The sequence below is a fragment of the Sylvia atricapilla genome, chromosome 9, assembly GCF_009819655.1.
Source record: "Sylvia atricapilla isolate bSylAtr1 chromosome 9, bSylAtr1.pri, whole genome shotgun sequence".
Lineage (NCBI taxonomy): Eukaryota > Metazoa > Chordata > Aves > Passeriformes > Sylviidae > Sylvia > Sylvia atricapilla.
Genome location: NC_089148.1, coordinates 16,685,406 through 16,691,405, shown reverse-complemented (window position 1 = coordinate 16,691,405; position 6,000 = coordinate 16,685,406).

Genomic DNA, 6,000 nt, shown 5'->3' with positions numbered 1-6,000 from the left:
GGTCTTCATTTCAATGTGCTTTGAGCCTGCTGCTCCAGTGATCTTCAGTGATAAGGTTGGCTCACATACCTGTGGTTCCACGTGTGCAATAGACAGTTCTATAATTTTAGAGCCTATTAACCACTAACTTACAAGTCTGTGGTACTTATATTTTGTGAATGCTTTGTGAGGCTGATAGCCTATTTTCTTGGTTTGCCTTTTCTTCTTGTTTCCCAGGTGACTGGTCTGGCTTTTCAAACTGTACTGTGAGATTGGTTTCTTTTCCATGCTTCATTAAGACAGAACATTTGTTACCTTCTCTTCAGACATTGCCCAAGTCTTTGCACATGCACTTTTATCTTTTTCTATACATTTCCCAACATGTTGAGTGAGTGAAAATTTACAGATGGAGTTGCTGATGTGCTTTCATGTAAAGCATATTTTCTTTTACAGCTGTGTGTCTCATATTTTAATTTTCCTTTGCTGATACCAGCAGTTACTTTTATGCCTGGAAGATGAGCTATTCCCACACTCCTCCATAGTTTCTCCTAGTAACATTGCTTTGTAGATTGGTTGGTGAGGAGAGCTGAAAGGTTATGGGGCTGCTACCTTCCAGAAAGACACTGAATTATTTAGCATCACCACTTCTACCTAAAAGGATAGCATCGTTTAACTCCAAGTTCAACAGTGGCACTGCCGTCATCTGCTCAAGCACACTGCTGCTACAGAAAGCCCAGGAGCGGTCTGGAGAGACTAAACATGGGCAGATCTGAAAAAATCTTTAGTGCTTATATAAATAATAGTTGCACTAAGAAAGATAGTTGTGTTTTATTGACCCGAAAACCTTGTGTTAAGAGTCTTGGCTGTGTTAATAGGCCCTTCTGCTGTGACTCTGTGTGAGGTGGCAGCCACTGGCACCTGCCCTGAAGTGTACATGCCTGTGATAGTTGGACCAAGAACACGAGTGGTACAAAATGTTTGTATAATTAATTAGGAGTTAAAAAATATATGCTTAAATGCACATATATATTACACCTGATTGTGGTATATGCTCCATATATTTAGAAGTACACAAATATAGAATGGAATGGTAAAGTTAACACTCACTTCAGAGAACTCACAGATATATGAATGCAAATAGTTTTATTTGCTGTAGGAAAGATCTTAATCTTTAAATCAAGAGGAAGACAAATTTCCATTCACTTGTGTTACAGTGTCCAGAAATTCTGGGATGAATAGAAGTGCTTGAATCATTTACTAGATTATACTTGTGGTTCTTCATGTTCTTTGAGTATAAGTCCTCAATTAGAGGGTTTATGTACTAATAATCAGTTCAAGGGAACTTAGATGACTGTTAGAAAGTCTCTAGAAAAACAAAATGTTAGCATCAACCAAAATCTTCCTATGTTAAAAACTGTAAAATACTAAATACACAGCTGGAGTAAACTCATCCAATTCCATTTAATTTGAGCTACATCAGTTTATTCCAGAAGAAATTTAGTCAATGAATGAATTGCAAATAAATTTTCGGAGGGGAAAGGAAAGCCAACAAGACAAAACTGCAGAAGATATCCATGGGATCTCTCTGGCTTCATTCCGTTATTGAAAAATGGTTAATTATGTCCATTTTAAGTTTTGAGATTGACATCATTTGTTGATCAGTGCAAGCATCCTTGAAAATTAAATTTAAATGTTCCTTTCCCAGTTGTTTGCCTTTGAATATATAGAGAATAACAATCTTCCTAGTGTGTCTCCAAAGGTGAGCAAAAGGAGATTAATTTAGGTATTATTATTAAAAATAATTGAATAGTTAAAAAATTGGATAGTTTCTGAAATAAAGTTCTCCTTTTAATGTTCTGAGAGCTACCCATGCTAGAGCAGATTTTCAAGCCCTATTCATACTGAGAACAGTTTTATTCCTTGAGTGTTTGCACTGAAGTTACAGTGAATTCTCAAAGAGCAAATTAGTGTCAGCATACACTATATACTAGATACAGCTCCAGTTACACTCCTGGAACAGATACCATTAACTTCAGTGCAGGATACAGAGAGTAGAGAGTAGGGACTTGCCTTTAACTTTTTCCTACATTTATATTTAATAGATTTTGAGTAGTTACACATCAAGGCAGCACATACCACACCAGAGAATAGAATTTTAGTGATATATGTTCTTCTTGCAGGAAAAGACAGTATCATAAGTGTTAGAATTCTTCCCAGTCAAATGGATAAGAGATTTTCTGCAGGATGGGAGAAAATGCAGTTGTGCAAGTGTGTAACAAAGCAGGCCTGGATCTGCATCCAGATCCAACTTCTCCTGGATATTTAAATTTGTTCAGTCTTCTAAAGAATTTGTTAATTCTTTATACTATGGGGACTAAATTAAATCTTAATGGCCTAAGCCAAAGGTGTGTTCTAGAGTTAGTTTGCCCTCTGATTTTTATGAGCAATGTTGAACCACAACGCTGCAGTCCTTGATAAGCAGGTATGAAAATCAGTGCTCCATTTAATATTTCATCTCTGTCTTATACAGATAATATGATGATTAATTCATATTGTTGTGGGAATAACCATGTAGCAACTTTCTTTTAAACTTACGGTGCTCAATTTATTACTGAACTAACTTTCACACTAACTTAAAAAACAAAATGTGTTCTTATTTGGATATGATTAGGCCTTTTATACTTTGGAAGTCATAGTCATTCATTAAATACTGGAAGGTGATTTTGCCTTTTTTACCTACTTTGTGAGGGTAAAGTCAATGCCTGTTATTTAAACTGGCTGGGTATTATCTGCTCCTTCCTTAGGAATAATACACAGCTTATCTTATCTGACCCATGACCTAATGTCACAGTGACCTAGTGCTGTGAAACTGAGGTATCACTCACCTCATATATTCTGTACTGAGAGTAAATTCATGGTGAGCTTCCTCCTGACACTAGAAACCTGTCTCTTACTCTGGCACTAGAAGGGGATGATCAAGACCACTGTTCTTGCAGTGGTTCTGTGATATAAAGGAATATGTTACTAAGATGAAGGTCCATGAAACAAAAACAAAAACAAAAACAAAACAAAACAAGTTATACCTGAGAATATTGACTTCTAAGAAAAAATCTGTGTTTTCCCCTTCATTCTTAAAAAATTTTGCACATTTTGGGTGGGACCACTATATAAGTAACAATTTTGAGAAATCGTTATATATTTTTACAAGACTACACTTTGAAAATAAAAAACAATAAGCCCAGTTCCTTTCTTGGGAGATTCTGAAGGTTTGCAGTGTAATATGCTTGGACAGATGCAAAAAAGGAAAAAGGAAAGCCTTGAGAATTTTCTTCTTTTTAAAATTCTTCCACCACTGACTTGGGCAATGTTCCTCCAGGGATAGAAAGGCATCCTCATGCAGAGGGTCATGGGCTGTTTTCTGAAGTGGCAGCTGTTCTGTGTGTTCCCAGTGCCTCCTGAAAAAGGGTTGTGATGCTGAGTCAGCTAAACAGAGTGCTCTCCCTCTCCCCTCTCTGCCCCGAGCCACACAGGGTGGTCTGGATTCTCCTCACCTCCCTGCTGCAGTGCCCACATTTTATACAGTCACAGTTCATAATATCACAATAAACATTATACAAGTTTATATTTTATTATCTTCCCTTTAGATAAGTTACCACTGCAGCCAAGCATGCAGTCACAAGCAGCACCTCAGCCTGCTGAGCAAGGTCTGCCAGTGCAGGGCACAGAGCTCCCTGTGTCCTGTCTGTGCCATCACCATTTCATCTCCAAAGTGACTCAGCTGGACTCCTGGCACAGCTACATTTCAGGGCTACCTGATTTCCTGTCAGCACCAACCCCACAAGAGCTAATCACTCTGTGACCATGAAGTCTAAGGGTTAAGATAAACTTATTAGTTATCTTCTAGTGCAATGGAATTACATAGCAAACACCAATCCTCAAATATGACGTGACTCAAACCTCAGATGCAAGTTGTCTAACATTTAACCCTACTGAATGACTTGGGAAATAGTATACCCTGGAAGGGGAGGGGACACCCTGAAGCCACTGGATCAGTATGCTGGCTGCTGAGCGAATGATGATAGCCATGGCGGTGGACCATCAGGCGTTTTCCATATGTGAATACTAATAAAAGTATTTGAGCTTCTTAGTTGTATCAAAACAATCTGTTTTCAGATTGAGAATGTCAGAGTTAGGTTCCACACTCCTCTTTTTAATTTTATTCTTTTATCTGGAAATGACAGGCAGTGCGTGCTTGGCCTAGTCCCACCAACTAGTTCACAAAATGCACCATAATGTGGCTTTATCTTAGTAGCATATGTTAGCAAAAAGCAAATTCATCAAAATAAAATTTTACAGCTATTCTGTAAATCTAGACCAACAGTATCTTTCAAACCATGCATGCATCAAAAGCTAGACAATATATAAATAGCATTTCTACCTGTTTTTGTTTTCAAACTTTGTATCCAATTCCCACAGTTATCACTCCATTGGTGGTGTGCCAGCATCAAACTGGGATAACAGTCAAAAAATCATAAAAAGCACTTTTAAAGGAATCTAATTGAAAAAAATCCCTTTGTGAATGTACTAGAACCAGCATATGGCTATTTAGCTCAGCCTAGAACACATTCTTATTCATTAGATGATGTCTCTGGAGAGAATATCAAACATTATCTTGCAGGCTATGCCACACTTACAAATGCTGAATGTTTGGAGCAAAAAATTCAAGGAGTGAATGCTAAGTATGAAATAGGTGTGAAGTTTTCTTTTGAAAATCTTCTGAAATGAGGAAAACTGAAGGCTAAAAAGCCCTTCACCGAGCCAGCTGATCATATCTATTTTAACCTTCTCTGGTTGCTTGGGAGCTGTTTGGCTAATCTCTGCTTTGTCATTAGGCTATCCATTAGCAGGATGGAAATGGCATCACTGCACCATAATTCAGCAATGTGAACACAGAGCCAGGAGAGTGCACAGCTATCGGCGGCAGTACAACAGCAGATAATAAGACTCTGTTACTCAAGCAGAATGTGTTATGTAAAGACAATTGCTGTGTAGAAGCAATAGCTCTAATCAGGTTAATTAGGCTGTATTCATGTTTCATTTATGGTGCAAGTGCCCTGTAAATTTAAAGCAGTCTACCTCCTCTTACTGCACTCCTTATACAGCCCTCACGTTCCCTGTAACACTCAACACCATATATCTTCTTCTTTAAAAGAAAAAATCCCAAGATATTTCCCACTGCTTTTTAACAATTCCTTTTCTTCATTGTTTGTGCCCAAAAGAAGAAAAAAGGAAGAGATATAGGTTGTGTATAAAGCCTCTGCCCACATTAAATTTCCTTCCTCTGCAACCAAATTAGGCACTTGGAAATCGTCGAGGGCCTGTTTGATTGTGGATTATTTATTTTTCATGTGTTTTTTTGCTCACTAACATGACCTGTTGAATGTTTAAGAAAAATTGAATTGCTTTTAAAAAGTGTGGCTCTTACCTTTCCTCCTTTTATCCATACCCTTAAAGTGATAGATCTCCTGTTTATTCCCTCAGAACAAGCTGGAATGATGTGTCTACTTTGAAGAAAGGATTAGAGCTCAGTGCTGTGACCCTCAAACTCTAGCTGTGTCTCCTCTCTACTTACTGCATTTACTCGGTAGTTCCTTTAAAGTAATAATGGGTACAACAATTCTGAGATCACTTTCTTTTTTCCCCCAAGAAAACAAGCCTGGCAGAGAGAAGTTATTAAAAAGAGAGAGTTCATGCTGCAAATGAAGAGAAAATGGCAGCTTGCACCATCTTAATTATTACAGTTGTTATTTTAGCAATCAGGTACCCACATGCTGATTGTAAGTGTAGATTCAGTGTTCTTCATTAGAAAAAAATAAATGCATTATTTTCAGTACCCATTTAGAACAAATTTATTCATGTGACACCTTAATTATAAGACCTTTTATTAAACTTGAAAAATGCTATAGTCCTGTTTTAATATGTATGTGTCCCTCACACAGTATTTCAATGAGCTATTAATGT